The following is a 13344-nucleotide window of genomic DNA, read 5'->3' as shown; positions in this document are numbered from 1 at the left end:
GTGATTGTGTAAAGCAATCAAGCTTAAGTGTGAGCCCTAAGGAACCTAAGGAACTCTGGGAGGAGTTTAATTATTACTATAAGATTTAATTACCAAGAAGTTTACATACATCGGAGAGATTAATATTGTGTTGTGCTAATCAATTACAGGCCTCAACCAACATTAACCATGATGAAACAAACATCAGAGTGCACTTTAGTGAATAGAATGATAGAACTTTGTGAGTGTCTGAGAGAGAGAGAGAGAGAGAGCATACCATCTTCAACATCCTTCATTTGGTAGTAATGAGGGGCTATTTCCAGCAACCATTCTGGTTTCAGTTCAGTTACCTGCAATTGAACTCCCAGGTTTTGGCATTGGTCAATGACACATACCAAGCAAAGGTCCAACACAAGTTATTTTATATTTCAAGGGGAAGAATGCTTACCTGTCTAACATATGCCTTGGTGGTAAGAACCAATTCATGGCATACAAGCTATCCTGGGAGCTCCTGAGGACACCAAAAAATTTTGTAAACAGTGTGGAATACCATAAGACTTGGTTTCATATTGGAGGCATCACCAAACTCGATCCACCCGCACCCCCGAGAGGGGAGGAGAGGAAAGGAAAACAACAGCAGAACACACACAACCAGCCTTAAGGAAAACAAAAGAAATGGACAAGCATGTATGTTTTGTCAGGCTTAAGATCCAGGACACGCTTGTGTGACGTAAGCACGTAAGTTTCTTGACAGGCTTAAGATCCGGGACATGCTTTTTGTCAGGTCCTTATTGGGATGTACAATGCATTTACTTATATGTCCAACCTCGTTTCCTTTCTTATTCAATGTGAGATTGAAGCATCCAATATGCTGCTTTAGAGCTGGTTGGACGTGACATTCTTCATATTTAATCTCATGACGTTTTCGTTTTCGACTGTCACTTTGCCTACTCTTTTCCTTTATTTAATCTCGTCATAGTTGTTACTTTGTTCATTTTTTTTTTGAAATATTTGATATGATCAATTTTATCATCGTATCTTATTATGATATTTTATTAAGTGATTAAATTGATTCACTTTATTTATTCCGTCGTATAGAATCGAATGAATTAAAAATTAATTTTGATATCACTTATTACGTGGTTAATACTCCCTCCTCTCAAAATCGACTTATTAAGCTATGTAACACCAACGCTTACAAGCTCAACAATCTTGCCTTTCCTATCCGACGTAAGATTGAAACATTCTACCTCCATTCTTAAAGTGTTTGAGGAAAGGAGAGGAAAGAAAAACAAGAGCAGAACACACGCAACCCGCCTTAAAATGAGAAATAGACAAGCATGTATGTTTTTTGAGGGGCTTAAGATCCAGGACATGCTTGCACACTTGTCAATTGTATGCAGATGAAATAATGACTGTAAAGTAGAATTGACAAACCCATTTTAGTGGCAAAATTTAATTTTTCTTCAGATCAGAGTGACAAACCGGATGACAAACCTAAAGAAACAAGTTTTCCACCCATATTGCAGTATTCTAACTTGTGTCATCAGATTGATTAGCAAATTAAGGCTCCTTTTGGATGACACTTTTGCTATTTGCCCTTCGTTTTTATTCCTTTTTTTAACTTTTACTTTTTGCTTTCTATTAAAAAAAAAAAAACAAATAACAAATTTCGAAAGTATCAAACAAATGGAGCCTAAATTAACACAGCTGCTGATTTTACTTGCTTTGTCTTCAAATTTCAAGTAATAAGATAGAAGTAAATACACATCCTCCCAACATCAGCCCTAGCCAGTAAATAAAATGAACACTAGAATCACCCACTGCAACATTCACTGCTCTATACAACAGCAGAATCAGAAGGCAATTCTCATACTTTGTAGTGATCATAAAAAATTTAAAAGCAATATGTTAAATCATGCACTACATTTGGCATTTAATCCCTTTAAATTCAATTATAAAAATAACTAGTAGGAAATAAGCTTTACCTGTGCCAACCCTGAGCTTGGATGTATATAGACAATCTGTGGATGCTTCACGGTCTGGTAAGAACCATTTTCTGCAACCTTGCCAAATGAGGGAAAAATCCTTACGATGCGCAACCAATATATGTTTGTGAACTTACCAGAAGTTATGGCCTTCTTTATAGCCTCTAAATCATTTGGACTGGATGTGAGTTCAATTTCAACTCTCTCCAGAAGACCCTCTACTTGATCCCTAATGCAATCTTAGGGACACTTCAACTACAATCCTAAACAGTAAATACAACTGCTCAGTTTAACTTTTAAAAGATACAGAAGAACCAGATTGATCAGCATATATTATCACGTCAGTAAAATGCTAGAGCTTGAATGTAAGTAAGGAGAGACACTGCTTATAAACACATATTAAGAACCAGCCTTCATTAAAGCAATATGGACACCCACATTGTCAGTATGAAAATTAATCCTTGCATTATCAGCATGAACTTAAAAGATTGAATTTCCCACAAAAAGCATGGCAGTTATTTATGCCATTATTAGATAGAAATTAGATAGAAACCAAAGTTACTGTATAAAACAACTTACCGGATATTACGTCATTACAAGATGTTCAAGGCTCAATCGTCTGTGAATTAATTTAGCTACAATTACTATTTTTAGAGCTGATGAAATATAAGACTGGAAGTTTTATGATGTTAAATGGAAAAACGTAAAGGACTGTAAGGTCAACTGTTGCTTTTTCTAACACATAATGCAGATATCTACTGCTTGGCTGTATAAAATACTTGTTCTGAAACAAATGGATAGTTTGTAAAAGGACTAGGATATATGCAGGCAAAACCAGGTCTGCACCCTTGGCTGGAGGACTACATATTTCGTTTCGTGTCTATTTGTAAATTTGATTGGTGATTTAATTCAATTAGTACTTCTTCTAGATTGAAGAAGGGTCGACCAGTTGAGACCAGCCAGGAATAGGTTTCATTTTCTTGACAGCATCAGACATGAAATAGCTTGGGTTGCAATTTGGGGCAGATCGTGTTGGTATTTATTATTGGTCTCCCTTAACAAGACAGATAAAATGTATTCTTGCATAATTCGGTTGGATTTCTTTGTAAATGATAGCAGCTCTTTTTGTAATATCATATACCGGGGTAAGAAAAAAAATTAAAAAAATTGAAAATTGATTTAAAATTATAATAATCGGTTTAGATTGGATTGATTTTTTTTAATTGGTTTCGATTAAATTTAAATATTAAATATATATTAAATTTGAATTAAATTTCAGATCAAAAAATGAAAACCCAAAAAAAAAATCAAACTAAACTAAATTATATATATTTTTAGCTTATATATATGTTAAATTTTTGTAAAATAAAATAATTATTTTATATTTAAATTTATTTAAATATATTAAAAATTATATTAAAATAATATATATAAAAAAATTAAAAATCAAAGAATTGAACCGAACTAAATCAATAAAATTCAATTAACATAGGATCAAATTATATAAAAATTCGATTTGGATTCCCACCAAATTTTAAAAATTTATAATTTTATATATTATTTAAAAAAATCAAATCCGATTTAATATAAACCATTGTATCACCGCTAATTATATGCTTGTAATTTACAAAGTTATACATGAAACAATTGCTTTCTTTCTTTTTTTGGTTGACAAAAAAATCCGAAGTAAATAGGTTACTCATTATTCTAGTTGCAGGTCGTGCATTCGAAATGATTTCAACAAGCGATCATCAATAAAATTCAAACTCAAAATTTTTTTATTGAAGAGTACGAGTTTTAACTAATTGAACCAATCACTTTTTTTTTTTTTCTACTTTTAAGTGATAAAAGGTTTTTAAGCTTTATTTAGTACATTCCTTATCCATTCAAGCATGTTTATTTAAATTAAGTTTAATAAATTTATAAAAAATTATTTTTTTTAAAAGTTATTTTTTTATCACTTGAACCAATTAACCATCCTTAACAATTGCTTGCTATTCTCGGTAAAGGATGATTCTTGTGAAGTATTTTATTATTGATTACAACTAGCAAATATGTTTCATTTCCTCATTTTCCCTAGCAACCTTGCATTTCACTTAATATTAATGAGCTTTTATTTTTGTTTTAAAAAGTAATTCAACTTGTTTCATAAATATTGTTCTAGTTAGGTTAACATTAAAAAAAAAAAAAAAAACAATTGACTTTAATTATTTTAAACATTTAGTTGGATTAAGATTTAACAAATTTCCATTTAATTCAAAGTTTTTAAAGAGCTTTTCTTCTTTTTTTTTTTAATTTTCATAAAAATAATGTAAAAAAAATAAAAATTGAATACAATATATTGTACATGTATTTTCATCAACAATTTCGAAACAATTTTTTGTATTTTAAATCGGTTGACCTTTTATTAAAATGAATATTTAAAAATTATTAATTCAAAAAAATTAAGTACATAATATTTTTTTTAGTCAAAATAAGAATAATGATAAGAAATTTAGGGATAGATTTAAAATTTAAAAAATGTTTTAATTTTTTTAAAAAATTTATTGATTATGTAAAAAATTAGATATGATGTATTTATATATATAAAATATTAAAATTTATATATTTATATTATATTTTATATAAAAATATAAAATATATTTTTTATTTTATTAGATTCATAAATAATTATTATTAAAATTTTATATCGCATTACATTTATATTTTATATTTTTATTATATTTATATATATCATATCGAAAAGTCAATTTTGAAGGCAGTTGTTGTTCCTTTCCTCATTAGAACGCCACGTGTCACTAACCCATAGGTCATCATATCAAAATCCAGGCTCGCCAAACGCTTATAAACCCCATACACAAAGATCCTACATGTACGCCTTTTCTATTCCCCTTAATCCGAGTGGCGGTCCCCGTAATTATCACCAGATACGTGTCCTTCTTTCAGCCCATTCAATTTTCGGACAGTTCTGTTACGAAAAAAGGTGACTTAACTTTTACCCCTTTTCGTCATTAACGAAATCCCCAAATTCGATCTCGATCATTTCTCGATCGATCTGACCTCTATTTATTCTGTTTATTATAAAATCAAGATCAGATTTGATTCATTCTATCGATCTATCCTACTTTTATTTTTTTTCCGTTTCTTAGATCTGTTTCTGCGCTTAGGGTTTCTTTTTTTTTTAATAATTTATCGATCTGTAAATATGATTTTGAGATTCGCTATGTCCTTTTGTGGGTTGGAGTTTTCTGGATCTGGATTTCTGTTTTTGATTTGGAATTAGTTCTTCAAAAAATCGATTTTTTAGGGTTATTTGATTTCTAAGTTTCGATTCGTAAAAGATTATTTGGTCTATGGATATGTGAGGTTTTTGAATTAATTCTTTGGGAATAGGTTTATTTATTCTTGAATCAGCTTCAATTTTGTAGATTTCGTTGACAATTTCAAGATCTAGGGTTAGGTTTTATTGACAATTGGGGCTTTTGTTGTTTTCATTTAATTGACTTAGGGGAAAGTCAAGTCACATCTAATATCACAATCTTAATCCTTTTATTGCTCGTTAATCAAGACATAATTTCCAAATTGTAATCCGATCGATCATTTGCAGGAAGGCCCTTTTTCTGAGGTATTAAAATAAGTTTTTTGGTTGATTTCGAAATCATAGAGCCGTACTTTTAAATTTTAAATAAAAATTAGTAATTCTTTTTAATGGGCAGAATCATTTTCCCCCAAAGTACCAAATTGTTAAAAGTTTACCCAAAATTACTGGCCCCACCTCCCACATAGTAATAAATAAATAAATAATTCTAATAACAACAGTGATATTTTTTTTCTTTGTTTACAGTTAAAGCATGTAAACTTTTTCATGAATTTATATAATCTATGATGTAATGTCATCTACATTTGGAATTACTAGTTTGTTTTTGCATGTGTAACATGTTATTGTTGGATATGTAATTTGGCGCTTGAAGATTTGTTAGTTGATTATGACAGTCATTTACCATATCCAACTCTAATGTCGTTTTGGGTCATATTATTTTGATGTCCTAAGTAGATTAGTAGGATATGACTTAAGAGTGAGCAGGGATATGTCTGGGTGAATTTTGTTGGTGTTGTAAAACATTTGTAATGTTCTTATTTCTACCATCAACAATCATTGATTAGTCATGTAAAGCTTATATTAGTGAACATAATCTTATTTTTCACCCATTGTTCATTTCCATTTATAAACTTGTATGATCTGACTTAAGTAGCTGATTGTATTTGGTGGGAAAAAGTTTTGTCTTTTGTTGTTTGTTGTTGTTGCTATTGTTTTTTTATTGTCACTGTTGAATATCTGTCTTTGGTAATTGTTTCCCTGGTGCAACATACAGTAGAATAATTTTGTCTATAATTCTTTTGATTTACTATTCTCTCATAAGTTTCAACTTTGTGGTACAGTTCAACATGGTACATAAGCGGCCTTTTGTTGAGGAGGATACATTCAAGGCTCCATACAAGCAATCAAGACAAGAAGAATATAGTAACCAACGGGTTTTATCTTCAGATCCTTTTTTTCCTGAAGATGCTGCACAGATTTCTAATGTTTCAGGTACAGAACTTCTAGCCTGTAATAAACTACACGTGGGACACTTAGGCTGCGATCTGGGCATGTTAACTTGATATTAACTATTTTTGGTACTCTGTCTATTGTAAATGATGATGTAAATAGTAATTGAGCCCGATATTAAATAGATGACTATGCTATAATCCTGACCCAGGATCGTAAACTTGAATGAATTCTTTTTAGCCTCTAAATTCAGATGGATTATTCAATCTTGTGTCTCAGTTCTCTATGTTTTTAAATTATTTCCACACATTGATTTCATGTGCCTGGATCAATTTCAATTTTCATGTGTCTTTGCATTTTTACCATTTGTAAAGAGTGATTGTTTGAATAAGAGCAAAGTATTAGATGATTCAGTTGTAAATATATCTATTTGTTCTCCCCTTTTGTAGTTCTTTTCAATTATTTCTTACTGCATTGTAATGTGTAATCGGTAAAGGTGAGGGCAGATTCACAAACGCCAATACCAAGTGTGATGAGAAGCTTGCTAATACCATTGACACTAAACACCTAGAAAACGCTGAGGACTTTGGAGCCAATTTTCCTGGCTGTAATGCCATCTCTTCCCTGGGCACCTATAGTATCGGTGAAGAGCATTCATGGCCAGATGAGCCACTTAACATTCCTTCATTTGGAGAATGTTTTAACCCTCAACGCCCAGTAAAGACATTAGCTCGTTTGGAAGATATCTATTCTATACTTTTGCAATGTCCTCCAAGGAAACCAGTTCTTGTTGGACCTAATTACCAAGCTGATATTCCAGAATGGGACTCACAGGTTGCTAGGAACACTTCTAATGATAGTGATGTAACTGAAACTGCTGCCGGCAGATGTGAGAATGAACTGATGGGAACTTGTATCATTCCTATGCCTGCTTTGGAGTCTTCTGCATATGGTGACAACATAGGAAGTGGCAGAACTAATTGCAGTTGTGAGGACAAGGGTTCTGTCAGGTGTGTCAGACAGCACATTCAGGAAGCAAGAGAGGAACTTAGACGGTCTCTTGGGCATGAGAGATTTATGGGGCTTGGTTTCTGTGACATGGGTGAGCTAGTGGCAGAGAAATGGAGCGAGGAGGAGGAACAGCTATTCCACCAAGTTGTATTCTCTAATCCAGCATCCTTGGGGAGGAATTTCTGGGACAGCCTTGCTTCTGTCTTCCCTTATCGAACCAAAGAGGATATTGTCAGTTATTACTTCAATGTATTTATGCTGCGGAAGAGGTCTGAGCAGAACAGATGTGATTCAATGAGTATCAATAGCGATAACGATGAATGGCAGGGGACTGATGATTCTGACAACAATGAAGTTGAGTTCTCAGATGAAGATGAGGACTCTGTTGTTGAATCACTTCTATGTCAAGAAGATTTTGCACATCATCAGAGTCTGGAAAATGGATTGTGTGTTTTTGATGAGGATGCTGCTGATGAAACTTGTGATAATCACAGTACTGATTTTGGTAGTGGTGTGGATGTCCTCAAAGTTTCAGAAACATATTCTGGAAAGTTGTTTAGCAAATGTGGTTCTGATCCCATAGCTCAGGTGCATGAGAACACTCTTAAGGATGCACCAGGAGAACAAGAGGAACGAGAGGTCCAAGATGACTCATGCACATCTTCTGATACAGGGGCTGCTTCACAAGAACTACAGGTGAATGCTGACAATGGCGATCAGTGGCAAGGTAACTTCAATGGGCTAATCAATGGTAGTAGCCATGGATATGTTTTGGAACCATGTGATACTAAAGTTTGGGATGCTGGATATACAACTTGCCAAAAAAATAAAATTGACTTCTTACCCACATGTAGTATGATTGAAGAAGTTTTTGGAGATGGGTCATGATATTACAGAGTTAAAAAAAAAAAAAAAAAAAGGGTCTTAATTGTTTTGCAGTGATGGTGGTATGAAAAGCGCCTGCCATCTAAGGTTTACAGTCTGGATAAACATAGGAGTTTTCCCTCCGTAGATTGAATTCTCATCAATGAATAGAATTCGATTTTTCCTTGTACACTCACATATAATAGAAACCTGCCTTCATTGTAATATAGAGAATTTTATGTGATTGGTTTTCATTTTTTTTTTTTTTTTGGGGGGGGGGGGGGGGGGGAGGGGGAGGGGAGGCGGGGGGCACTTCCAGTGTAGTGTTGTCTTTTACTTTTATAAAAATAGAAGCTCCACTAAGAGTCTTTGTAGTTTTCTGTCCCATTGGAATGAGTTGATTTTCGAAATATAAATATACAGGTTACAGGGATACCAAATTTTACCATTGATTACTTTTCCTTCAAGTGCAAATTTTTATTATACTTTGAACTTTCTGTGCATATGTACACAGGTGAAGAACATTGCCAGGTCTTTCCTTCATATTTCTAGTTTCTAGTTTTCCCTTAGTTTGCCTTTATTTTAATATATATCAGTAAACTTGTTTGATGATATACCTCTTAGTATTTCTTAAATTCCAAGTTATATTTTGGACATCACTTCACTCTAATTTTTTTTTTACATATATTTGAGATTGTCGAAGTTTGATTTCTGTTAACCAAAGAGTAGCATTCTGTCATTCTGTCAAGATGTTGTTGTTTGATCTTTGATCTCTGAAACTAAGAGTCCAGTCCATTATTTTATCAAGATGCTGCTGATATTATAACGAAAAAAGAGGTGAGAATTAAAAATTTGTTAATGAAATGGTGCAAATTCATATCGACTTTCCTATTTTTTGACTTAAATCGTTTGATTAATTAACAAATTTTCAATCCTCGATACTTTTCATCTTTCATACCAAACAAACTTTCAAGAGTTCAACCCTCTATTGTATCAAGATGCTGCTGCAGTGACACTGCAAAGCAATATCTTTATAAATAATGGTCAAGAAAAATGCTTTATGCAGCCACAAAGATCAATGCCCAGTTAAGTGGAATTGCACCCTTCTAATCTGCTGAAACCGTATATCAGACTGAAATATATTCCTTAGAAACTCGAATAATTTACTTTTATTTTTCCTCTATCATTTTCATTTGAATTCATAGATATCTTTCAAAACCAACCACTACTTCTCATGCTTGGATAGATTGAGAGAGGCTTTCGTCATTACAACTATAATAAACTCCGTTATGTAAATTAACACCTTCGATTTTTTACTAAATCTGATAATTTTAAATATGATATCAAATTATATATTATTTCTATACAACATCATTGTGACTTGTATTAATTGTTAATACAAAATGTTAGTCACACTCATCTATACTTAGATTTAGCCGTAATTAAAAAATAAAGTAAGAATCCATTTGAAAGTATAATTGAAGGATTCTCGTTAAGGAAAATAATCCAATTCATACTTGATAAGTTTCGATTTTAAGTTTTTTTTTTTAAATTAGATTTCAGATCAGGTTGAATAATTATAAAAAAAAAATTCAAGGTAAGATTTTAAGCAAGCAAACCCGACCTTATTTATATAAATATAAATCAATTTTTAATTAATTATTTAATTTAATAGTTATATATTTTTATATTTATTTAATTTTATATATATTAAAAATAATATTTTATTAATTTTAAATCAAATTGGATCGAATATAATTTTATACAATAATAAATCAAGTTCGAATATTAAAAAATAAAAAATAATCAGATCAAATTCAATTATTATAAATATAAAATTAAATCAAATTCAGAACCAAAAAAAATTTGACTCGGCCTGATCATTGTTACCCTAGCTCTCACCGTTCTAAAGGGTACATTTTATTACTGAGCTCTTTGGTTTGGTTTTTAATAGAAATTATAGCAACAGTAACATGGTATCGCCCCATGATAGCTGTATCATTACCGAATACTTGATGGCACAGCTTCTAATTAAATGCAAGTCACTGCTTTCATTTTTTGCGAAGAATCTGCTAATTTTTTTCCTTTCCTTTTTTTTTTTTTTGAGTTTAAGGAGCCTAAAAGTTTAGTTGTGCTTGGATTTAGTCCAACCATAGATCGAGTGAATTCAAAATTATGAAAAGCTCAATAATATAATAATTTAATTCAATTAATTTATATAATTATTCTTAAAAAATTACACGTAATAAATTTAAAATTTAAATTTTAATATTTATAATATTTTTTTAATTTTCATACCGTAGTCTTTGGTGTAAAAAATTACAATAACTTGATTAAACCTTGAATAACATGATTAATGGAGGGAACACTTTTGTTAATCAATAATCATTTGTGGTAATTTGATATGATGCAAGTGATCAGAAGTATGAAAAACCCTTTGAGGATACTGTTCTAAACCTTCCAACCCCACTTTCTTTTCAAAGAGAGGTTTCTTACTTTCCTTTCAATATCAACTATTGGATTAGACTTGCTTCATCCCTACAAGGTGTGTAAAGTAATCCAGGTATGATCTTGTATTTTGCAAGAAATATCTGAAGCAGACCCAACCTTCTATATACTAACATTTTTTATATAACCATCTATCATATTTTTTTTTTAATTACAATTGATTCATATAATTATTTATTTAACAGATTTAAAATTTAAACTGCGATCCCTTCGTTGAAAAAAAAAATCATTAATTATATGGATTTTGATTTTCGATTTTCCTTAAAGTCTAAAACGGCAGTGGATAAGAGAGACATGGAGCTAAGCAAAAAAAAAAAGACCTATTTGCTTGTTTATAGTAGTAATTGAAAAAAACAACAAAATAATCAAATTAAATTGGAGTGATAATGCATTGGCTAAAAAAAAATTTTTTTTGGAGTGAAAATGTTAGATAGTTGATGTGGTCCTACATAACATTTAATTAGTTTCTTTCAAAGCTTTTAAATTTTAGTCTCTCAACTGAGAAATTCATTGAGTATGCCCTAAGAATTGCTGGTGAGAGCTAGCTTCCTCACTAACATATGCACCATTATGACTCATATATTATTCAAGCCACACATGCACTTTTATGATTATTTGATTAGGTCATACATAAAGGAGAATATATATACATAAATAACTATGTATCTCGTATACATACAAATTTGTATATGTATGTGTATTCACTTTCTGCTATTTCTTTTGATAAACGATTTGTAAATCAAATATAAATTCTATTTGAGGCTTGTAGTTTACCTTAACTTTGAATTGGAAAAGCCTTCTTTCACCCCAAACTTTTTGAACAAAAAAAAAAAACTAAATTGAAATTAGTAAACGATGGGAAAAATCTATTTTGATTTTGAAGTTCAAAATTTCTTAAGGTTTCATAGATTAAAAAAAAAAAAAAACCCTCATTAGTCTGTCAGTTTTACCCAAATTCAATGAGAAATTCAATTTTTTACTCAAATAAAGACGAGAATAAGTATAATTTTAAATTTTTCATCAAGTATGAAGATGAGGATGGATAATAAAGCACCCACATACCCATACTCATACTCTACATATATATTCATATATAAATTTAGTAAATATATTTTTATTAAATAATATAAATTATTATTTTAGATTAATTAGAACTAATATATTTTTATTTAAAATATATTAATATATTTATAAAAAAATATATAAATATGTAAAATATAAACTTTTTTTTAAAAAAGTAAAAAATACATATTTTTATTTTTATTTTTTTTTAAAAAAATAATAAGTACGGAGATTATTCGTATCATTAAATATCCACAAAAATGAGAATAAATTTAAAATTAACGTAGAACATGAATATAAGAAATAGGTAAAATATAAAAATTTGGGACTACATATGAGGAATGCTCTATCTATCCATACCCAACCATTAATATCCCTTATTAGGCCTAAGGAGAAGATTCTCAATACTTTCCACAACAAATTCTCCTTTACACTTTTCCCATATTATTATTATTATTTGTTTTTCAATATATTCTTTATTTGTGGGGGGAGTTATTTGACTTGTCACTAAAGCAGTTAGAGTAAAAGAATGCCCCAACCGGCAAGACTTGAACCTATGATTTGATTAAAGCTTAATATGCTTATAATATATGCAACTTAGTTTCTAATCATTTTAAAAGCTTTAATAATAATAATAATAATAATAATAATAATCTGTGATGAGTGTCGACTGAACCTTATAGCTCACCAATCAATGTAACTCAAACCTTATATACTCAAGTTAAGACATCTAAACCAATTCTCTCAGGCTTTTGCCTCTTCTAGTGAAGGTATAGCCACATGCCCACAACCTCTTTTCCTTTTTGCATCCTTCAACCAACTTTTTTTTTTTTCATTTTTATTATTTTTTTCTTTTAATTTGCATTATTTTCTTGGTATCCAACCAAATTCATTTATGCAGAAAATAGCTACACAACCTTAGATTTTGCCTTTTTTTTTTTTTTAATAAAAGCAGTTGTAATTTGAAAATAGAGAAAAAGATAACAAGTACTGAGATTTAAACTTCTGAATATCACATATGATTGTATGAATCAAGGTATAAATATAATATATAACAACTTGCATGTAATGGTATTTTATTGTTTAGAACATTAATTTATTATATTGTTCACTAATCTCTCTTCTCTATACATCAAATACATAATATGCAAAAATAATTCTATTACATGGCTCTCAATTGATACAATCTTGTTGTTATCAGATGATTTATTTAATTGGTTTCTTAAAAGTAATGCATCTATAAAGGTAATGTGGACAATGGATATAATAAATTCTTGGGTGGTGACAAATTAGGAAGGAATGAAGAGGAAAAAGAAAAATAAATTATTAGAAAATGATCTAGGAAAAAGCCAATAATCGCATATCATGTGAACTCTTGATAGA

The 13344-nt window shown here is 30.5% G+C and overlaps 2 pseudogenes across 1 annotated transcript; one reads left to right on the top strand and one right to left on the bottom strand.

The window, feature by feature from the left end:
• Window positions 1-119: 119 nt before the first annotated feature.
• Window positions 120-2964, bottom strand: LOC149514131 (putative pre-mRNA-splicing factor ATP-dependent RNA helicase DEAH6; annotated as a pseudogene).
• Window positions 2965-4839: 1875 nt separating this feature from the next.
• LOC111284132 (uncharacterized) lies at window positions 4840-8645 on the top strand (annotated as a pseudogene). The gene is made up of 3 exons (XR_016329337.1): window positions 4840-4950; window positions 6408-6558; window positions 7013-8645. The product of XR_016329337.1 is annotated as an uncharacterized LOC111284132 (transcript).
• The last annotated feature ends 4699 nt before the right edge of the window (window positions 8646-13344 follow it).

This window comes from Durio zibethinus, chromosome 17, assembly GCF_047325235.1.
Source record: "Durio zibethinus cultivar Kanyao isolate XHJ-2024 chromosome 17, ASM4732523v1, whole genome shotgun sequence".
Taxonomy (NCBI): Eukaryota; Viridiplantae; Streptophyta; class Magnoliopsida; order Malvales; family Malvaceae; genus Durio; species Durio zibethinus.
The sequence above is the reverse complement of the archived record's forward strand: the minus strand, read 5'-3'. Positions and strand labels throughout refer to the sequence as shown.